The sequence below is a fragment of the Toxorhynchites rutilus genome, chromosome 3, assembly GCF_029784135.1.
Source record: "Toxorhynchites rutilus septentrionalis strain SRP chromosome 3, ASM2978413v1, whole genome shotgun sequence".
NCBI lineage: Eukaryota > Metazoa > Arthropoda > Insecta > Diptera > Culicidae > Toxorhynchites > Toxorhynchites rutilus.
Window position 1 is genome coordinate 82841689 of NC_073746.1, and position 23347 is coordinate 82865035.

At 36.9% G+C, this 23347-nt stretch overlaps 1 protein-coding gene across 1 annotated transcript in view; it reads right to left on the reverse strand.

Moving 5' to 3' along the window:
• LOC129774367 (alpha-tocopherol transfer protein-like) overlaps positions 1-7276 on the reverse strand; it is a 35189-nt gene extending 27913 nt beyond the window's left edge. Inside the window, exon 1 of the mRNA XM_055778100.1 lies at positions 7258-7276. The gene's annotated coding sequence lies outside the window, so the exon portion shown is untranslated. The remainder of the gene's footprint in view (positions 1-7257) is intronic.
• Between the last annotated feature and the right edge of the window lie 16071 nt (positions 7277-23347).

A 23347-nucleotide genomic window follows, 5' to 3' on the forward strand; every position in this document is an offset into this window, starting at 1 on the left:
TACTGCCTTAATGCGTTTTTAACGTTTTTTTTCTGGTGTTCAACCTTCTAAGGAAAATACTAAACTGCTAAACCGCTGTGTGTGACATCAGGCAGATAAGCCTGATAAGTGTTGTTTTTGACGTCTAATCACGATAGTGCTTGCTTAAAGTAATAGGTAGGGGAGAGGGAGGCAAGTTGGCGAGGGAGGCAAGATGACGAATCGGTAATTTGACGCGTTGTAATGAAGGTAGCGCCACCTACTTTTTACTGAAGATGCATCATAACAAGGCCAAACTTTGTACTCTGTAACTCTGCCGAAAACGTATTCACAAAAAAAGTGAAAAATAAAAATGAGAAAATTCATAATTTTGTTGTTTTTTCTGTTTTTTCAAACTTCATTATCCACTTTATCAGAAAAGTTAAAATTTCAAAATAATTTTATACATGATAAAGGTACTCTATTGTACATAATCTGTTTGTTTCCGGCGAGTTTCAATCATGAATTTTTTTCAGCTAATTTTTTTTTATTGAAAAAGTCGCTTGGGGGCAAGTTGTCGAACTGCAACATTATGTTATTTTTGGTTTTTTATTGCAGATGGTTAGAACTTATAAGCGAAAAAGAGACCAATATTGGTCGGACACCAGTTGGGAGAATGTTATGAAGGCTGTAGAAGGTTTGTCTGTTGTGGGTGCTTCAAAACAGTTCGGTGTGCCAGAACCAACTTTGAGACGCTATCGACGAAAATATCCAGACATGGAGGTTAGGTTTTCAATTCAGCTTTTGCGTTTCCATGTTCTTTATGCAAGCAATATTAAATATGTATCAATTTCAGGATACGTCGTCCAATAAAAGCCGCTTTAAAGCCACATTCAGGTCCAGCTTCGAAGAATTGCCTATTCGTTTGCAGTTAAAAATGGCATAGAGCACCCTTTCAAAGGAACATGCGCTGGACGGACATGGGTTGAAATGTTTATGAAGGCTCATAAACTATCTTTGAGAAAACCAGAAAATACCTCATGGGCTCGATTGATGGCGTTCAATAAAGAAAATTGTGACTTATTTTTTCGAACTTTGGGAGATATACGAGCTCAGTATCGTCTTCCTGCGTGTGACATTTACAGTATTGATGAAAATGGTATTTCCACTGCAGAGGAGGCGATCTGGCGTAGTGGTAACATCCATGCCTCTCACGCTAAAGGTCACGAGTTCAATTCTCACTCCCGACATTCTTCCAAAAATGGAAGTAAAAAGTGACGAACCAGCCAAAAGAGTTGAAAATCACTATAATACTGAATAAAAAAAAATTCCACTGTTCGTGCCAAGGATAAATAAATAATTGTTATTACAATTTGTTGATTTTTAGGTGACCAAACCATATTCCCCCACATGGAGGTAAGATGGCGAATTCGACGCTTTTTGCGCAAAGCTGCGTGTTGCGGTGGACACGTTTCTTAATTTTTTTGCCCATCCAATAAATAATATGATAGAAAACACTTCAGGCTATATGAATCAGCATCAACGTTAAAAAAAAATAATTCGAAGATCCAGGGCTCGCCAAAGCTTAAAGTCGCCAACTTGCCTCCCTCTCCCCTAAATGAAATTACGGGTCCACTCGAAGTTGTAGAAAACAGTACAAGTCGGAACTAATAATTTACTGTTGTATTTTGTTTATGCAATATTCACTTGTAATATTTAATATGTAACACTAATAATATTAGTGTACACAACTTGTAATATTAGACTTGTAGATTTGTACTTTTAGATTAATTATGCAACAGCAATCTACAAGTTACAAGTTACAAGACTAATATTATTAGTGAAATTTCGGTTATGCAACAGGGCCCAGGTGGTGACGCAAACAGAAATGTGGCGTTCAAATTCTGAAAATGCCGGATGTAAAAGAATAGTAATTTTCCTGTTGAATAGGTCAAAATCCTTTTTATAATAAAAAAAAATCCCGTTCGATAACCACAAAAAAAACAATATGATCGGAAAGGAACGTTTTCCGTTAGCATGCGTAAGCAATAATGAATGAGTTGAAAAAATGCATAATTCATACAACTATGTTTCGATCCACTGCTCTAACCTTCTCTCTCAAAGTTCACAACCCCTACTGGCACTGAACTTGATCTCTCACGAGGTGAGGGCATCAGTTTTGACTTCAATGCTCGATTCAAACACATAAGGTTTGGTCTGTAGCGAGCTTCTGTTATGTTTTCACCTGGTTTCAACAGTCCGCCCGCCTTGTTGGCCACACCGAATACACGGTTTGGTTGATGACCGCGAAAGTCGCGCAATTATCTTCGCTTTGAATTGTCATAATAGATCCTCTGTTCATCCCCAGTAATAACCAAGACAAGAACATTCTTTCACTAATAGCATTCTCACCATGAATATCAACAATCCTTCGATGCGCTTCTACCGCCTATTTCATTGAATTAAATACGAAAAGCAAAATTTTCACAAATTAGGCTTTGTTGGCCTCAGTTTTCTCACATAAAATACTGACAACCGAGAAAAGTTCTCAATGGTAATGTCGATGAATTGTTTAAGAGTATTTAACTTCACATTGTAACGTTTTCAATGCGTCCTTTTTGATTAAAATTTACTACTGGCACGTCCTAATGAAAAACAGTGGATTCCTATTTGCACACCTTATATGTAAAGACTTGCAATCATCCACAACTCAAAATTAAGATGCAGCGGCGGAGGAAGATTTAATAAGTGTATGCACACCAGCAGAAAAACCCGAAAACGTTTCAAGGAATGGAAGAATATATTTTTTATAAAACAAGAAGCAACTATCACACAAAAAATTAAATTTTGCTCCGCAAAACTACAACGAACAACCCTGTCAAATAGACAACTTGCTCGGAAACAGGTTTAGTTCACAGTCGACCGAAGTCGGGACGCTTACAAAATTCGAGGCAAGATGACGCACCTTCTACCTTCAAGTGACCATGGATATTTGCATAATGAAATATGAAAACCATTTTCAAAATCGATCGGGCAATGTGAACTGTTTCCGAAAGCTTTGCATTTCCAGCAACGATCACATGGTCGAGCGCAGCCCTGTTGTAAGCAGTGGCTTCTAGTTGAATTGAAATCAGTTTCGAAATTATTCTCCCGTGGCATCGACATCGATTGCATGTGTTATTTATGTATCATCAACATTCGAATCATAATTTAGCTCGAGATCTCAAATGATGGAAATAAATAACTCAATGGAATAATAGTTCGCAGAGCGTAAATCTCCGTATATTTATCGGATTGGCATGATTACTTACAGTTATTTGTTACTGAAAGAAAATAATACTAATTTTAACACTCTCACATTGCTTTGCTTCGTATGCTTTTCAATATCTGAACAATAAAGCACCCTTTTCTTGAACTTATAACAGAACTTAACCCCTCATAATGATCAAGTTCATGTATGCTTCCACTATGAAGTACGTTGCTAAATAGTTAACTCCCGGCTCGCAAGGTTGGTAGAAAACTTGGGACAGCTAAGGTCAAGTAGACCAAGCGCGTGCAGAATGGTTTGGCTCTCTCCTATTGTATACGCCTAGAAATCGTTCAAATTAAACGCATGAATGCATTCTCGCATTCTGAACATCACCTCATGCTGTTGCTATTGAAGTGAAACATGTAACCGTATCACATATGTTTAGTTTTTCAAACGACTGTTTCCTATCGACAACACATCTTTCCCTGACCATTGTTCCTTGTCTCCTTGAACTTGTGTGTTCTAGCAATATCTATTAAGTCAAATTGTGGTACTAGCTTTTGCTGTTTGGAAAGTGAACGGCTGTTAAGCTTTCGTTTATTGGCAGACGAACGGATGATTTGCGGAGGCGTATGCCAGAATGACGCACGAAAGCGTGAATTGAAATTCGTCTATATCTGCACCCACAAGGTTGCAAAACTTCATTTACATATTTACATATGTTCGCGTATTCACATGTTGCATGTCGAGAATATTACAAGGCAAGCGATCTTTGTCACAGAAGAAGCTGCTGGTACATCCAATAGTTGTAATTTGTTCACAAGAGAAAGAAATCATTTTTACACAAACATCATGACTTCATTTGACATCGCTATAATGTTCCAATTTAGATCAAATTAGCATCGTTTTCGATCATTTGTTGTTATTTAAAAGAGCTTATTCTTTTCTTTGAATAACCATCCTTTATTATGGTAATAATCACATGTTTCAAATACTAGGGAGAATTTCGAAAATGTTAACAGAAAATAAAAAGATCGCAATGACGTTTGTATCAATTGATTGGGAACATTTCTACGCATCTATCACAATAAAACAATATATTTTTTGAGATAAACGATTGAATAATTATAAAATAACAAGCACTGTCCAAACGTGCCTTGATCTTGCCACCACAGTCTCGCACCAGTTAGCCAGCAGACAACAGTCTTTCCTAATGCCAATATCACAACGGTTTTGCTCGATACAGGGCGATTATATACAGAATTCAATTTCTGATAGATACATCCTCTTAAAGTCAGAACATGCCTTTATCATACAAAAATTTTTTTAGGGTGGTCATATTTTTCAACAATGACAGAGTTATTGAACTTTTTCTCTGTTCCAGGCTTCGTTTGTCTTAAACTTACTCTACTTTAACAAATATGATTGTTTCAATCAACCAAAATAAAGATCACTAACCGCTCTACAATTTGTTCTTTGATACCGAAATTCTATCTTTCTCAATTTCGGTGCAATACCATTTGAAAAAATCCCTGGTAATCCTTCAATTAAAATTTTCTAAAATCATTATTTTTACTCTCTTGAATGGCGTTAACGTTCCCTGTGGAACTTTTGCCGTCTCAACCTATGAAATAATTAGCGTCATTTATTAATACTTAGTTGAGATTTCTTGAGTCAAATAACACGCCTTGAATGTATTCTGAGGGGCAAGCTCTAGAATACGCGTGACTGCAGTGCAAGTAGAAGGAAATTTCTTTGACGAAAAATCCTCCGACCAGAACGGGAATCGAACCCGAACACCCGGCATGATATTGTGAGACGCTAACCACTCGGCCACGGGTGCACTTCCCTATTTTTACTCTACTGTACCTATAATAACCAGTTGACTTTCGCCTTAACTTTGAAATATTACATTTTTGCTTGAAATAAGCCATATTAAAAATAAAAAAAATCAAACTGTATACAATCGAGTCCGACCTGTACAATGAAATATATCGCACATTTTTCAGGAACGAAACAATGCATCGCAAGCACCACCCTTTTGTGATACGCATGCCAGCCAGTAGCTGGCGGGGCAGCGAAGCGATCAGTTCATCATCATTCACACACTACGCTTAGGTGGTCCAACGTTTTATAACCCTTCTGCTAACTATTTGATATCAAGCAGCCTTTTTCAAGACTACAGTTAGAACTAAATATTCTCTCTTTCTATTCAGATTAGTGGCTTTACCGCTGTTGCGGCCGCGTTTTCCGGCGTCTACCGACGCTACCTATATTCGTTGTGTGGAATTTTCCTTTAGCAGCAGTGCAGAGTGAGAACAATGCTTGCATTTTTTTATGCTATAAAATAGTTTTTCTTTTCACCTAAATCAATTTTCGAGTAGGTTACTCCACGCAAAGGTCACGTTGTCGTTTGTAAAATTTAAACAAATGAAAATAAAATAATATAATTCAAAGGACAGCCTACATTTCTCTGGTTATGTTCCGGTAGTGCCATGCCATCTTTTTTAAATTTGTTATCACATATTAAATGATGATTTCTTCAGATGTACATTAGGATGCCAATGAATGTATGGGAAAAAATCGACCCTAAAATTTCAAAAAGTTACCCTATACAAAATATTTACCACCTCGAAAAAACTATGCCAAATATCAGCTCAATCGGACTTAAGGGAAAGTGGCGCAAAGCGGTCAAAGTTTGAGTTTTTTGAAAATCGAAAAAGGCGGAGTAAAGGAAATCGGAGTTTTCGAAAAAAAAATGTTGATGCCAAATGTCTTAAAATTGCATGAAACGTCGAGATCTAGTGTCATCTCGAAAATTTTTGGGAAAGTCGACTAATACAAGCTTATCCTGGGGCATTTTTTTCTTACCAGCAAAATAAGGTTTCGGTTCCACTGAATACGGCTCAACACATGTTGAATTGCGTGATAATATACCCTGTGCAAAATATTAGCTCATTCGGACTTCATTTACTGGTGTCACAAAAGTTAAAATTTGAGTTTTTTTGAAAAACGAAAAATCATCGAAAATCGAGGTTTTTTGATTTGATCGAAAATCGAGATTTATTGATGCAAAATGTCTTAAAATTGCATTACTCGTCGACATTTACAGTTATCTCGAAAAAAATTTTTTGTCAAAAAAAAATTTTTGTTTGGCACTTGGTCGTTCTTCCGCCTGAAAAATCTATTTTAGAAAAAAAAATGTTTTGAGATAACCGTAAATCTCAACGTTTCATGCAATTTTAAAACATTTTTCATCAATTTTTTTAAACCCCGATTCCGGTGATTTTTCGGTTTCCAAAAAACTCAAATTATAACATTTATGACACCAGTAAATGAAGTCCGAATGAGCTTATATTTTGCATAGGGTATATTATTGTGCAAATCAACATTTCGTAGCAAGTCCCGAATGAAAAATCGAGATAACTATTTTTATTGGCACACTAAACCATACTTTTCGTTTCGTACTCCGGAAAAGTGTCCCAGAGTGTCGATTTTTGACAAAAAAAAAATTTTCGAGATGGCACTAGATCTCGACGTTTCATGCTATTTTAAGACATTTGGCACAAAAAAAAATTCGAAAACCCCGATTTCCTTCACCTAAATTTTTTGAAAAAAAGTGGAAAAAGTTGATTTTTCGAACCATCCTAAAATGGAAATGGGCACCCTAATGAAAATATAAAAATACTGGTCTAATGTTTTGCGAAAAGGCACAAAACTACCAATTTTCACGAAAATCTTTTGACATGACATGTTTTGACATGAAATGGCTGTATGTATGTTTCTATAACTTTTCCAGCAAGATGCCTTCAAAATAGAATAATTGAAAATTGTAAACTACATTAAAGAATGCAGCACAAAATATCAGGCACTTATTTCTAACGGTGTGATAATTCATGCTGATAAGCTGATTTTCTGTTGAGGAAACGATTAAAACAATAAGTATTTACTTACAAACTGTTTGGAGTATAATTTTTGGTTTGAAATAATGTAAAAAATGTTCATATCGAAATAAAAAAAAATTAGGAACATTTCTTTTGATCATTTACCAAGTGTTTTGCATTCCACCAGTGATCCGCATGGTCCAGTCACCTATTCGTTCTGGCCTAAGGAAAACCAGTCTTGATATCGATATCTCAGAATATCAGTGAAATATACTGCTGCGGAAGCACAGTTCTTATATAAAATTTGATTATTATTTTTTTCATTTTGGTATCTAAATACGTATCATTTCAATGTGACTCAGATAGCGCTGTTTAGTTTGAACAAATACCACGGTAGACTTCAATCAAAAAGTTTGAATTATGTGTAGCTGTTGATAGAGAATTCATGGTAGTCGAATATCAATAAGGAAGTTAAGCATAATGAGATTTGCTGTTTCTTGCGGCTCCTGCAATCTCCCAGCGATACTCTGCATTGTGCTTTACGTTTCAGCGAATCTTTTTCACACATTTTTTCACACGACATCAATGCTGGCACCGATCTCGACAGACGGATTCAGTCATTATGTCTTAATACAACCTGACGAACAATAGTTCATATGAAGCACTTGATATAATTGATCAACGTCCAACGTTCCACTTGACTGAATTACATATTTGTTCGCCACTATGATATCGGCTTGCGTCAATCGTTCTATCGTACGCATGCAATCTAAAAATTGTACCCTATTCTGTTGCGTGGAACAAATTTAAGCACTTTAATGTTGCTAGGTCCCACCAATCCGCCGTTCTGGGTAATTATCTCATGTTGATGTCTACCTTATACACTGTTTTTTGATGCCTCCGTCGAAGAAACACTTGTTTCCAGTAGAACGAAAATATGTGCAACTTCGCATCCAATATGACTTTTTTTTCTACCTAGACTTATACTAGCTAGTTTCGAAACCAATCGATCGAATTCCCATTCACAAATGGTCACCTACGGTGAGAACGCCTTCACCGTTACTCAGCCCAAAATCGAATTTTCAAGTTCAATTCAGTCATTAATCATCAGCCACCAGACATGCCGATAAATCAATCATGGTTCCGCACGATTCGCTCTCCCGAGATGGCAATTTTGGTTCAAGTTTATCCGATGAGATACAGCTCATTTTATTAGGGCTCTCAGTGCCAACGAAAACATTACACCAATGTCAGCGCACAACATTTAACTATCAATCGCACATTTATACATAAATCCATGGAAACAATACACTTTATCAATCATCACTAAAATCAGCATCAGTTTATGTAAAATGTCCATTCGCGAATTCATTCATCTTCAGATCTTCAGATTTTACTCTCGATAAACAAATAAACATCAAATCAAACACAAAAAGCTCATCCGAGAAAAAAAAACAAACATAGGAAGCATTAAAGTGACTTCACCGCGTGTAAACACAACGAACGTACCGATCAAAACAAAACGAACCACTGGAGAAGACGGCGATTGGCACCACTTGTTAACGTGTCGGAACGCGGTCAGAAACTAACGGAGCCAATCGTCCAGAGAAGGAACTGAACGGTTTGGAGAACAAACTGCAACTGATTCGATTTGCTTGTGAATGGCTTTATAATAAAAGACAGAAGTTTTACAGTTTAACACCCAACTATATCGATGGGCAACAAAACGAGTTGTGCTAAATGCATGCGAGAAGCGGCGAGTGGTGCGAAAACAAGAATCGTGGTTTATCTGGTTGTTGCATGAGCCAATATTTATATAGCCATGTTCGGACACTCACAGTGGATATTGCTTTTTACTTAGTTGATCTATGAACTGGTCGAGGAGAAGATAATTTCGTAAGCGACTTTCTCAAAATTAGAAGATTTGTGATTTCTTTTGAGTTTTATCAAAAGTTGTCAATATGAATGTGGGTGCAGATGAAGTGCAGATGAAGCTTCAAATCTGAAGGTTCACGTCAGCATTCTATTTAGCCGCATAACATGAGCAGAGAGAACCAAATTAACAATTAACAGCTGTAAAATATACAGTGACCGGCAAAAAAAATGTCCGCACTGTTTGTTTTGGTTTTTATATTGTACTAGCTGACCCGGCAAACTTCGTCTCGCCCAAAATTTATTTTTCGTTGTCACATCCACGTTTTCTTATTAAGCGCACGTTAATGGGTTCAATCGCAAAAATATTCATTGATTGATGTTTTAATCTACCCTTTAAAATTACCTTTTACTATAAAATTCCTAATACTTCTACCAAAACTCGTCATTACAATATTATGATTAGGGGATCATTTTCAGACACAATTCTCGTTCATGGTTTTTCCAACCACTTGCAAATAACATGTTTCTCCGTTACATGGAATAAATGTTTGAAACAGAAAATATGATAGAATAAAGACAGCCCTAAATCGGACAATTCCTTTCTAGAGTTTTGCTCTTATCAACACATTCGGCGATCCATTTTAATTTATATATATATATGGGAGTGTGTTTTATCACATGTTTCAAAATTCATTTCCACTTTCGAACGAAGATAAATTTCGTTAGCGCAAACATCAAATAGACTAAGAACGCTTGTCAATATGTAATTGTAGAATATATGCGAATTGAATTCTTCGACCTTTTCCATTTTTTCAGTTTTCCGACAATTTTCAATTGTAATGTTTGGTTGGAATATGTTTGGTTAAAATATGTGTATTATTTTTATGGGACCTCCTCTACAATCCAGAGGAACGAGAGGTATCATACCATCATAGAAACTTTTTTTTCCCAAATATATATTTTTATCAAGGATCATATGGCGTTAGCCTGACGGGGCCAGAGTTCAATATTTTGACAGTTTTTCTTATTCTATGATAGTAATATGTAACCGATTACTCGCGGTCGGCTCGAGGTTAGTATTACAAGTGTTCTCGTAATTGGGATGTTGCTGTCTCCAATGCTCTGTACATGTGCCCGACATTATTGATTATTTCTCGAGTTATGCAGAAGCTTGGGTTTTATTTGTATGGCAGCTACTCCTTAGCGAGAGGGGAGGAGTGTCTATTCACCATAGAAACATTTCGTGCACCCTAATACCTCCACATGCCAACTTTGGTTTCGTTTGCTTGACTAATTTCCGAGTAATGCAGAAATTTGTGTTTCATTTGTATGGCAGCCCCCCCCCCCTTAGAGAGGGGGAGGGGTCTCAAACTATTACGAAGACCTTCCCCGGCCCCAAAAAACCCTACATACCAATTTTCATGTTCGGATCGGTTCAGTAGTTTCCGAGGTCATGAGAAGAAGACAGACAGATAGACAGACAAACAGAAATCCATTTATATATATATATATAGATTTTTAAGCAATGTTATCAGCTTTATGTATTCTTGTAGGTGGTTAAATATTGTGCACTGTTTGTCCGGAGGTCGGATATTTGACACTTTTTGATAGGTACAAACACTAATTTGTTTGCCACTCTTCAATTATCATCAGTGACAAACAATGTCAAACGTCGAACATGGGAAAAGATCGGCTGAAATATTTAAGGTAACCTAACCATGTACACCCAAACTTAATTTTTAGCACATTTTCTGGCATCCCGATTTATTACATTAAATGAGCTGAAAGATAACATAAAATGTTCTACTCCCCAATACAATATCTCTCTTATCAAATACTCGATAAAGAGCACGTTCGTTGATTAACAGATTGCTTTTGGAAGATTTCTCTTGGTTACCTTCTCAGGTTCCCCACAGATAACTTTCCACAATCGCAATTGAAAATCCAGACACTTCATTTCTTAAAGGTGTTCGTGCGATGAATAACGAAAAATATCGCTGAGTCGTATGATTTTGAACGATCTTTCACGGTTACCTTCTAAGGTTACCTTTTCCCAAAAAAGCTCTTCACCGTCGCTATGAGAGTTCGATAGAGTAAGCTCGATGATTAATATAATATATCGCCGGATTGATTTTAGAAGAATTCTCTCGGTTACCATCTCAGGTTTCCCACAGGTAATTCTCCGCGATATCAGGCTCAATTAATTTAACAGGTTTTCCTTCTCAGGACTCAAATTTTGACAGTCTACAGTCAGTCTACAAAACACGTCTTTTGAACTCATAATACCGCAAACAAGCAAATGGGCACATCGCTTTTATTATTTTGCTGATGACGCCTTTTCCCTCTTCTGCTATTGTAACCATCATCAGCTGACCGAATGGTTCTGTCAGAAATAGGTAGCGAAAGTATTTCCTGGATTAAACGCAGGATGGCTTCCAGAGATTTCACTATTTCCCGAAGGATTCCTTCATCTGCTGGTGCTTCTGTCTCCCAAAGAACAACTTCTTCTGGATCTTTGAGCTGCTGACCCAAAAGTATTAGGTTTTGCCACAATCACACGAACTGCACCTTGGCTTTTTTCAAACTTTCTCTATTTAATCAGCTCCTACTGACACCTTGAAACAACGACGTGTCAAAATTGGAGTTGATTTTATGATTTGAGCAAGTGAGTAGCTCGCTTATGAAAGTGAAAAAAAAATAAAAATATATACATATATAGGAGAAGTGTGTAATACGCACCCCCTAAGCGAGAATGGATTTATCTTGACTGTTGTCTTAAAATTTAAGGTAACAACTACGTCAGTACGTAGATTAGTTAACCCTCAGTTATCTCTTATCGTTCTGTATTTTAGATACTGAATAACAAAAGTGCTACGAATTTTATTTTGTAAGGCGCCAAAATTCTAAATTTCCAATCATACGGTGTTAAGCCCTGCAGAAGTATAATATGCCCATGAGTTGTTTCTCTCAGAGACTATAAAGCTCGGAGAAACAGCTTATATGAATGAGAGATTCCAACAATCTATTCCCTTCATGCCCACCAGCGAAGAGAAGAAACCGTTCCTCCGGTGAGCGTGTTCTCCCAGTATTCGTGCAATAATTCTCCAGTCCGCGCTCTTGTTTTCCTGCATTCTCTGAGCACATAATATAGATTTCAGATGTGAAGACATGTTTTCGTTTTGAAGACATTTAATTTTGTGAAGACAATTAATGTTTGTGAAAACACACTGAGGTCATTTCCAAGTATGGGAAAACAATTGTTTGTGTGATTTATCGAACATGATTTAGAAATATCGTGATGGTTTGCTCATTTTTGTTCATTATAATTACATTTGAAGACATTTATTCGTGCCATGCAGAGATATTTCAAAAAATCATCTGGCATCCCTCACATACAAGCTATTTCTCTCGTGAGAATGTTTACGGCCGAGAGCGAGCAAATTGCCCCGATCGAGGATATGCCATACTGCCCAATGGTAAGTTGATGCGGAAAATATCAAATTGAGAAGGAAATGTATCCTTTATTACCATTTTCTTCATCTGAGATATTCACTGGGAACTCGACTCAATAAATATGACCCACAGTTATCGCCTCTAAATCGGTTTCAAGCATCAAAAACCTTATAGAAATGATGTAGAAAATTACATCGAAAATTGCTTCCAAAGAAAATTATTTTTCTTATTTTTTTAAAGCATGTTACAAATGTAAAACTTACATGGTAGGATTCTATCATTGACTAGCACGATTGCCTATATTTATTGTATTTATATTCTCTCACATCTCCTCTATGGTGTTTTTTAATTTGTTAATCCTATATTAATTGACGTCCACGTTCCTCACTTTCGGACTCCTGGTCCATCATGATAAAATATATTTCGAAGCGTAAAATCTAGTTTATTAACAACTGACAGTGTAAAAAGAGCAAGCTTGCATCTCAATTTTCAAATCAATATATAACAAATAGTTTAACGTAATCCTACGTTATATGCGGTCGTGTCTCGGATAAAACCTTCTGTAACTTTTATATTCCAAGACGAACATGCACAGGAGAATGAAAGTTTTTAAGGGAATACCTGAATTCATTCACTTGTGTTGAGATGTGACCTTACTTATTTCATATACTTTGAACATATTACCTGCGAGCTTTTGCTTTCAAGCGAAAACTATTGCCGTTATTTTTTATTTTTGAGGGTGAAGCAATGCCATTGCTCGAGAATTATTTCTCTCTGATTATCCATTTCCCGAAAATCGTACATTTTCCAGATCCTGAAAAGTACAAATACGCCGCGAAAAAACAAGGGCTGGGGGCTGGGAGGTTGCCATTCAGTGGAATATAATCGTCATCTAGGTTTTCTTCATCAGTGAGATGGGTCACTGGGTACGGCGAAAAAACATTCACACTAGCAATCTCATTGAAACCGTTGTTCCACGTCCCAACGATTTCCTCCATCTTCACCACATTCAATATTTTACGGATCGTTATTGTGAACTAAATGTAATCAATATTTGCTAAATTAATCATTCACAATTGGAAATGCAAAAATAAATGAAAATCATATCGTCTTCCGAACATAAAAACATAAATTGAATACGCTGCGAAGATCAGATATGTTGGTCATTATTCAGCAGAGCAAAATGTTCCTTCTAGCCAATGTTCGATTTTCGGATTTAATTTCCCGCTTGTTTACTTCCTGTTGGAGGTTCAATCAAATGGTTTGTCCTACATTACAATGTGCGTTCTTTTACCAAAGTAATACTGTAAGAATATCAGCTTTTATTGTATTTCATTAAACTGAATTTATTGCACAAAAAACATATATAAAATTTAAGGAAAATGATGGTAAGTGATAGCTAATAAATTAAACTATCATTTAGCACAAAATCATTACCATAAGTCTGCTGTCCAAAGACATAAAAAACTATCAAAGATTCTGTTCGATTTTTCAAACAAAACTAATTAGGTCTTCGGGGTGGGCACTTCACCATGTTTCGGTTATTGGCCAGAGGAAATTGAATCTTTGTTAGCATTTTTGTTCCAGATTTGAAAACCACAGAGTTGGTACCAGTTCTACCGAACACATGGATATCATAAAGGGTGTGTCACATCAAATTGCATCACGGAAAAAACGCTGTAGAAATTCGCCCAGTAGACCGATCCTTTTGAAAATTTTAGACAGTAAAATAAAAACTATTAAACAACTTTTGGCATTTTCTTTTTATTCATACTTCGAGCCCAAGCCCGTATGCTCGCACCTTCCTCTTTACCCCGTTCATAAGGTTCTGTACAACGTCAGGTTGTAGTTTTTTTTGAACAGAAATCCATTTTTTCTTGAAGTCCGCCTCCGATTTGACAACTTTTGGGTTCTTCCGGAGGGCCTGCTTCATAATCGCCCAATATTTCTCTATTGAGCGAAGCTCCGGCGCGTTGGGCGGGTTCATTTCCTTTGGCACGAAGGTGACCCCGTTGGCTTCGTACCACTCCAACACGTCCTTTGAATAGTGGCACGAAGCGAGATCCGGCCAGAAGATGGTTGGGCCCTCGTGCTGCTTCAATAGTGGTAGTAATCGCTTCTGTAGACACTCCTTAAGGAAAACCTGCCCGTTTACCGTGCCGGTCATCACGAAGGGGGCGCTCCGCTTTCCGCAAGAGCAGATCGCTTGCCACACCATGTACTTTTTGGCAAACTTGGATAGTTTCTGCTTGCGAATCTCCTCCGGAACGCTGAATTTGTCCTCTGCGGAGAAGAACAACAGGCCCGGCAGCTGACGAAAGTCCGCTTTGACGTAGGTTTCGTCGTCCATTACCAGGCAATGCGGCTTCGTCAGCATTTCGGTGTACAGCTTCCGGGCTCGCGTCTTCCCCACCATGTTTTGCCTTTCGTCGCGGTTAGGAGCCTTCTGAACCTTGTATGTACGCAGGCCCTCCCGCTGCTTGGTCCGCTGGACGAATGAACTTGACAAATTCAGCTTATTGGCGACATCCCGGACCGAATTTCTCGGATCACGTCTAAACTGCTTAACTACGCGCTTGTGATCTTTTTCACTGACGGAGCATCCATTTTTGCCGTTCTTCACCTTCCGGTCGATGGTTAGGTTCTCGAAGTATCGTTTTAGTACTCGGCTGACCGTGGATTGGACGATTCCCAGCATCTTACCGATGTCCCGATGTGACAACTCCGGATTCTCGAAATGAGTGTACAAGATTAATTCACGACGCTCTTTTTCGTTCGACGACATTTTTCCAAATTTACGTAAAATTGACAGTGAAGCATGGCAAACGTGATCTATACACTCTTATCTGATTATAAAACCAAAGCTGATAATATAATTCCTAAAAATTAAATTTCTACAGCGTTTTTTCCGTGATGCAATTTGATGTGACACACCCTTTATTGTGCGGGTTTGAGTTAGCATAGTTAATTTTTCTGTTTTTGTAGTTGTTCCAACTGTTATGTTTGCTGTTTTCATGTTAAGTGCTAGAAAAGGTAAGAATCTACTATGAATGTATGAGCAAATGATCTTTTATGCAGAAATCATCATTGAAATTAGTATTTAAATAGTGATCGGAATTTGGGACAAATGCAATTGAACATATTTTTAGTTTTTTACCATGAATATGTGTTTGTAAATCAACTATATTGTAGTCATGTGAAAAAAAGCATATATTGTATCCAAAAATCAAACTTATTTCGCGAAACAGTACCATTTTGAGTAATGAGATACTGTTTAATGGTCAACAAAGCTTAAATGGCCGGAATTTGAAACAAAACGGTATAGTGTACAGTTGAAAATGTTTCAGGATTTGTAAATGCCCCTTGAGATTCTTTGTCTAGAGAATATTCTGCACATTTAAGCCTAAGAGCACATTATCCCGCTCCAAGTCGCACATATTTGTACAAGGGAAGTAGGTGTAGGTGTAGAACATCCATGGCGCTTTGGAGGGTGTGCTGAACATTGCTCCAGTTACTGATAAGCATGTCAGACGTTGTAGTTGATCGAGCTTTTTTCCGAGCCAATATTTGTGTAGTTTTCAGGCCACCACACTAACGAAACATATGTTCGTAAGGGTCTCACTATTGCCGAGTATATCCAGTGAATCATTCTCGGTTTAGTTGGCGATTGGAAAGTTGCTGAATAAACTGTTCATAAGACTCGAAACGAAAACTAAAACACTCTAAGAAGTTCGATTTTCGAACGTTTTTTTGAATTCTGAACAAACAAAAATTTTTTTTTTGCATTCATATTCTATTATTTGTTCATTAACCTAAGAATACAAAAATTACTAAACGAAAAAAAATAATAAAAATTAAAAAATGTTACAAATGGCTGAAAAGAGAGTCAAAAAAAGAAAAAAAAACAATACGTAGAAAAACATTTTCAAGCTAAACGGTCTCATTGTGATGTGGGTCATATTATGAAACCTTATTCTTGTTCTTCACTAACGTTTCCAGTGGAATTTTTGCCTTCTCAACGTAGGTATTATTTGCATCATTTTTATTAGCAGTACTTAGTTGAGATTTCTATGCCGGATAACACACGCCTTGAATGTGTTCTGGAGTGGCAAGCTCTAGAATACACGTGACCACAGTGCAAGTCGGAAGAAATTTCATTGACGAAAAATCTCCCGGCCAGAACGGAAATTGATATTTCTCTACAATATATTTCTCTACAATTAAACCATTCAAATTTTTTTTTTCATTATTTTTCTTGCTTCATTTTGTATGGAATGTTTTCATGATTTACTGTATCCTATTAGGCAAATTATTTCATTTGATACTGATATTGAAGGAATTGCAAGAAAAACATGGTCGACCATTTTGTGGCGGGGAACTTTTTGGATTTATGTTGTTCATAATGTAATATATTCTCCAAGTCAAGACTATTCATTTGATACACATACCCAACTTTTTTTTGAGAAAATATTAAATCAGCCATTTTGTAGCGGCAGCTTTATTGGGTGTTTCATGTTATATAATACACATAATTATAATGATAACATAAATAAAGTTGTGCACTAAATTGAGTAGTAAATAATCAAAAGGAAGGGGATATTTTATTTGATATTCATATGTGGGAGATGCATGAAAACAAGTAATTGGCCATTTTGTGATGGTGACCATTTTGGATTTAAGTTTTTTTTAACTAACTGTGTTCTACTAGTCAAGCCCTTTCATTTGATACCCATATGATGTTCTGAGAAAATATTTATCACGCCATCCGACCTTAGGCGTCGTGCACAAATTACGTAACGCGAAAAGGGTGAGGTTGCGTTACTTAATTTGTATTAGAGATAGGAAATTGCGTTACATAGGGGGAAGGGGGTCCAAAATCCGAATGTTTAGCGTTACGTAGTTTGTGCACGATGCATTACCAAAGGATCTTGTCAGTGGAACACAGGTTTGCATTCGGAAGACCGCAGTTTCCGACGGCGGGTCGGCGGTCAACTCGGATCGCGTCATTTGGGCGGCTTGGGCCGCCTCGATTCCATATCCTCGTTTATATTGAACCCAGAATAAATTAGAAATAGAAATTACGCTTTTTATCTGTCCGGCTTTATAATCATGATGTTTTGCCCGCGCAACAATATGTCTAGTCTACTAATTTTTTCCGAGCGGTTGTTTCTGTTGAAGTTGTGTTCTTGGGCGATTTATTTCGGTCACGGAGACAAAGGTGTGTTCCAAATTCCAGATCAATCGGTCAAAAGGAAGTTGTACTTCACAGATTTTGCTTGAAGAGCAGCTTTCTCCATTTTTATACCAGACGAGAATTTGCATTTCCATTTTCTTTTACTCTCTGCTATCGGACGCGTATACTTCATTAGAGATATTGTAACCTTTATTAGCTAAAGTAGCAGCAGTTTGATGGAAATAAAACCTGTGTAGGCATGCTCCTGTTTATTTGGTAGACACGATTTCAGTTTAATAAAACCGTTTAATTAACCTGTACTCGCGTGCAAAATCGTAGCTCTTATACTCACAGACTGTGCGTATTTCTGTAATATTGCTATTGTGTATTTTCAGGCGTTATTGGTATTTTTGCAAAGAAAAAGACATAATTGAATGAAAACAATTCCAGAAAACATGTTTTCTTTAACTTTCTTCAGTTAAAATAGTCATTTAATTCAGCCACCTCATTCATTCTCGGTCTATCAGACCTATGCGCGAGTATAGGAAGGTAAATAATAATATAAAAACTGGCACTAGTGTTTCGTTGAAATATTTCCTGAAAAATTTCATGCCTGATATCGACCAGTTCCAGCGGAATGGAAAACATTTATCGTTTACGTGTGAGGCATACATTCAGGCATAACGTACAAACCTCTTACCACGCACCACATTCATACACCAAGCATATTATACACTGCGTTTCATAACTATAGAACCACTCCATTTATCTGACTTTCCAGAGATATGTGAGAAGGCAGTGGAATTAGAGTATATAGTGTAGAATATAATAACTATCTTCATTTATAAAACTGGTCATTTGAACTTTATTGTTGTGTTCAGGCACAAAACATTCAAAAATTTCAGAGTTTCATAACTATAGAACCAGATGAATAAAACTCTCACTCCTTTTAAAAATTAACGCCAAGGCTCTGGACTGGTCAGTTTGGTTACCAAATCTAAGCCCTTTCAAGAACTTATGAAGAGTGATCGTACGAATAGTAGATGCAGCTACAAGCAGTATGAGTGATTTGAAGAGCTTAAACGAGCAGTATCTGTGTGGCACCATAAGCTATAATAATAATTATGCCGATATCGCCTATTATGCCTCACAGTAATATCCCATCTAGTATGCATATACTTGATGCACATACACACGCACGGTACCCATATCCAGTCGGCCCTTTGGCATACCAACAGTGATGAAGGAGTGATTCGGCTCCGCAGAGCGCGTTGGATGATTCCTCGGTAATAGAGGTCGCACATTTTGGCGATCCTGCCAGACTGCTGAATTTTCAGCAGAAATTTCGAATATCCTTTTTCTTTACTGAGGAATCACCCACGCCGCAAGTGAGTTTTCTAATAAAAGGTGAAATATTGTAAGAAAGTCGGAATTGTAAACATGATCCGGAAAGTGAAAAGGGTGGCCCAAGGTGTGTATATATACTAAAGGTGTGACCGTGTCAATAAATGCGCGAGGGGAATCGGTATAAATATACTGCAAAACGCGAGAAGAATATTTCCATCACCAACCGCCACCGAGGGTCGATTTGTGCTGAAACATAAAATAAGACAGAGTATATTACAAATCTAGTTTTAATAGTAATGAAATTACATTTCAACTTTTCAATGCTCTTATTGCCACCAAAGCAATTCCACACACAAAAAGCAAAAGAAAATATTGCAAAATATTGCTGATTGTACGGTTAGAACTTTCCAAGGAAGAGGGTAACAAATGACATGCAATGAGGAGAGCATACCACTATGTGTTTGCTGCGCATAAACGATGTTTTTATTTACGCTATTGGCATCATTGGTGTTTCGGTAACTGCTGCAAATTATAGTTTCCATTGCTGTTTTACGGGACGATGTTTCCGTTGCTGTTGGGACTGGCAACTCAGCGATTGTGGGAGTTGTGCTGGTGCGTATGTGAAAGAGCCATAACCAGCGGGCTTGTGTCGCATTTCATTGAACTTGCCTTGAGCTTTTGAGGTTTGCTTCAATGAATGTGAACAAAGAATATATTGCGCTACAGCGAACTATATCTTGTGTGTTTGGAAATGATAATTGACTTGATGGGCCGTTGACTGAGTGAATATAGCCCCAGTTATTCCACAAAAACGGAACTGTGATAACTCATTTTGTTCATTTCAGCTTTGTAGTTTTGGTTTTAACTTAAACCATATCCATAAAGCTAGTTATTAAAACGGAATGTAAACGAAAAATCTTCGATTTGTGAAGTGGTCGTTTGAAAAATATAATATATATCGTATAGTATAGGCCCAATAATAAAAATACAAAGCCACAAATCATTCGAACTCTCGTGTGCAAATGAATGTCTTCTAGAAACAATATGTTTTCAGACCGCTAGAAGTCCTCCAGAGTTTGATGTGAAAGCCGCTTTGTTGTTGAATTCATTATGTGTGCTTGTGGATTTTCTGATTGGAAAGTTTTGAAAAAAATGATAAGGATAAGAGAATGAAAAAATGGTAATGATAAAAGTGCGGATCGGGACGACCGTGCTATGTAAAAATGGAAGTAAAAATATTTGCGGATCGGGATGACCGTATGAAAAAAAAGATAATAAGAGTGCGGATCGGGACGAGTGCTGTTTAAAAATGGAAGTAAACACATTTGCGGATCGGGACGACCGTGCTGTTTAAAAATGGAAGTTAAAACATTTGCGGATCGGGACGACCGTATGAAAAAATTATAGTGATAAGAGTGCGGATTGGGACGACCGTACTGTGTAAAAATGGAAGTGAAAATATTTGCGGATCGGGACGACCATGCTGTGTGAAAAGGGAAGTAAAATGTATGCGGTACGAGCGCGCAGAACAAGTACGGCTCGAGACGACCGTATGGAGAACAGAATTTGACTCGATATTTTGTTACAAAACGGCGGATCACATATTTTCTCAAACCCCCATTAATACGGGTATCAAATGAAATGGCTTGACTAGTAGAACACAGTTATTTATGAAAAATGCAGTCCAAGATGGCTGCCACATCAAAATGGCGGACTACACATTTTCTCTAAATCCCAACAGTATGGGTATCAAACGAAAGGGCTTGACTAGTAGAACACAGTTATTTATGAAAAATGCAAATCCAAGATAGTAGCCACTACAAAATGGTGATAAATATATTCTTTCTAAAACCCCATCAATATGGGTATCAAATGAAAGGAATTGACTAACAGAACGAAATTATTTATTAGAAATGCAAACTCAAAATGGCCACCTTTACAAAACAGCAATAAATATATTGTTTTTCAATTATTCATTTATGTTATTTATGAAAAATGCAAATTTATAATGGCCACCATCACAAAATGGCAATATATATTTTTCTCAAGACCCAGTTATTATGGGTATCAAATAAAAGGGCTTGAATAGTAGATCACATAACTTGAAAACTCCAAATCCAAGATGGCCGCAATCACAAAATAGCAAATTACTTTTTTAAACGGTTTTATTTAGCTTGAACTGATTTTATGTATGTATATATGCCTATAGGGTTGTGCCACATTAATAGAAATTTGAACAATAGGAACTGACCGATTGTTCTGAAATTTATAAACCACCATGCCATTATACCATGATCTTGAAAAATCCAATTTGATCGCCACTACAAAATAGCTGATTCGATATCATCTCAAACAATGTTGATTGGGATATGTGTATCAAACGAACGAACTTGACTTGGAAAACACACTATGTATTTTTTGCAATCCACTCAATACCGATATCAAATTAAATTATTAGACTAATAGAATTCAGTACAATGGTTTTATTGTAGAGAAATATTCTTATGAAACAGACAATGCACCAAAAACTATAAAATAAAATAAGTAAAAAAAAACGGTTAAACGGTTTCATGGTGATTAAACATAACAATGTACTAAACGCTATATAATAATTAGGCAAGTAGAAGTTAGCAGTTGTCACACCACTTCCTTCATTAATGTAGGGCATTGATGAGACTAAAATAAAATCGTGAGACACGTTTAATTTTCATTATTCACAGTTAATGGTTCCATCATATGTCCCACTATGGACGATTCCCAAACAAGCAATCAGACAAAAATATTTTTATAATTTTTTCAACTCTTCTGGTATTCTTTCTACTTGTCATTATCGGAACAAGTTGCCTAAGATCATTTGTGACAATATTACGGTCAAATTTTGATAGAGACAAGTATTTTTTATATAAAAAGAGGAAATTATATGTTCGATTTGTTCGGAATTCAGCAACTCCCCATTTCAGTGCCTGTTCTCCCTTTTCTAATACGCTTTTGACCACCTCTAATGTGTAAGGAACATGTTTGTCAAGTTAGGTGAATATCGGTCAAGGCGTTCCAGAGATATGGTGGAATATATAAACAAAGTGCATTTCACTTCCAACATTTTTTTTCTCTATTATAGTGATTTTCAACACATTTCGACTGGTTCATCACTTTTACTTACATTTTTGGAAAAATGTCGGTAGTGAGAATTGAACTCGTGATCTCTGCGTGAGAGGTATGGATGTTACCACTACGCCAGATCACCTCCACATCTTTCAACATTGTACGTTATATCTAAGCATGATAAAGTGCTCAGGAACATATCATATATTACTTTTTTGTGTTGTTGTTTGGGTAAGGTAAGTAAATAATGATGGAAAAGTTAAAAAAAAAATATCTTTACAGTTTTGATGATTTTCCGTACTTTTCTTCGGATAACTTCCATTAATGTTTTGACTCTCTGTTGGTCAACCTGAGCGGCCGATCTTTTTGGTCACTTTGGCACCAATTTCGCTCCACAATTACACAGTATTTTTCGATTGGGCGGAATTGCGGGGAATTCAGGTCTTGTTCAATGAAATTCATGGTACCATTGTCATGGTACCACTGAAGCACCCCTCGACTGTAGTGGCAACTCACCAAATCTGGCCAAAAGTTCAACGGACGTTTCCGCAGGCATTCTCCTCTATACATTTTCGAGTCCATTGTCTTGAAAAGCTTGGTTTTCTGTCCACGGCTGCAAATCCCGATAACCTTCTCGCATATAGATTCTGCAGTTAAGGTTGGAGTTGTGTTTGTGGCGATGTCGTAGTCCGAGAGTTTGCGTTAATTATCTCAATACCTTCATCCTAAGCTTCCGATCTTATGTTAGGTTAAGACGCATCCTCTGATTCATCAGAACAACACTTGCACGTTCACAAAAACGTTTCAATACATCATACACTGTCGATTTAGCCACCTTCAGCGATGTCGTGATTTGAGTGCCTGACCTAATATGGGTTTCCAAAATCAAATATCTTCTCTCGGCATCCATTCTGAACATTTTTTTTTTTCAAAACAAATCGGATCAACGTGAAATTTTCAGCGTCGAAAGATACAGGTTTTCCAAACAACTTGCTGTTTATAAACTTTTATTTGCTAAATAAACCCGGATTCTAACTGAATCAAACCTTAAGGGTAAATAGATCAAATGATCGCTTGCACCTTCATTCTTCAGTACAAGTGTTCAACGCATATAGAAGAGCATGTAATGCAAAAATGCAAATTTGAAAGGAAAATCCTGATTATGGGTTATGGTTTCAGACACGAGACTATAATCAGCTTATTCAGAATGCTCAATACAGGTAGATTGTTTTTATAGTGTTTCCAATGCTATAATTGAAATTCGAGAACCTATACCCAGGCCACTAAGTGGCCTTTGTTGAACCT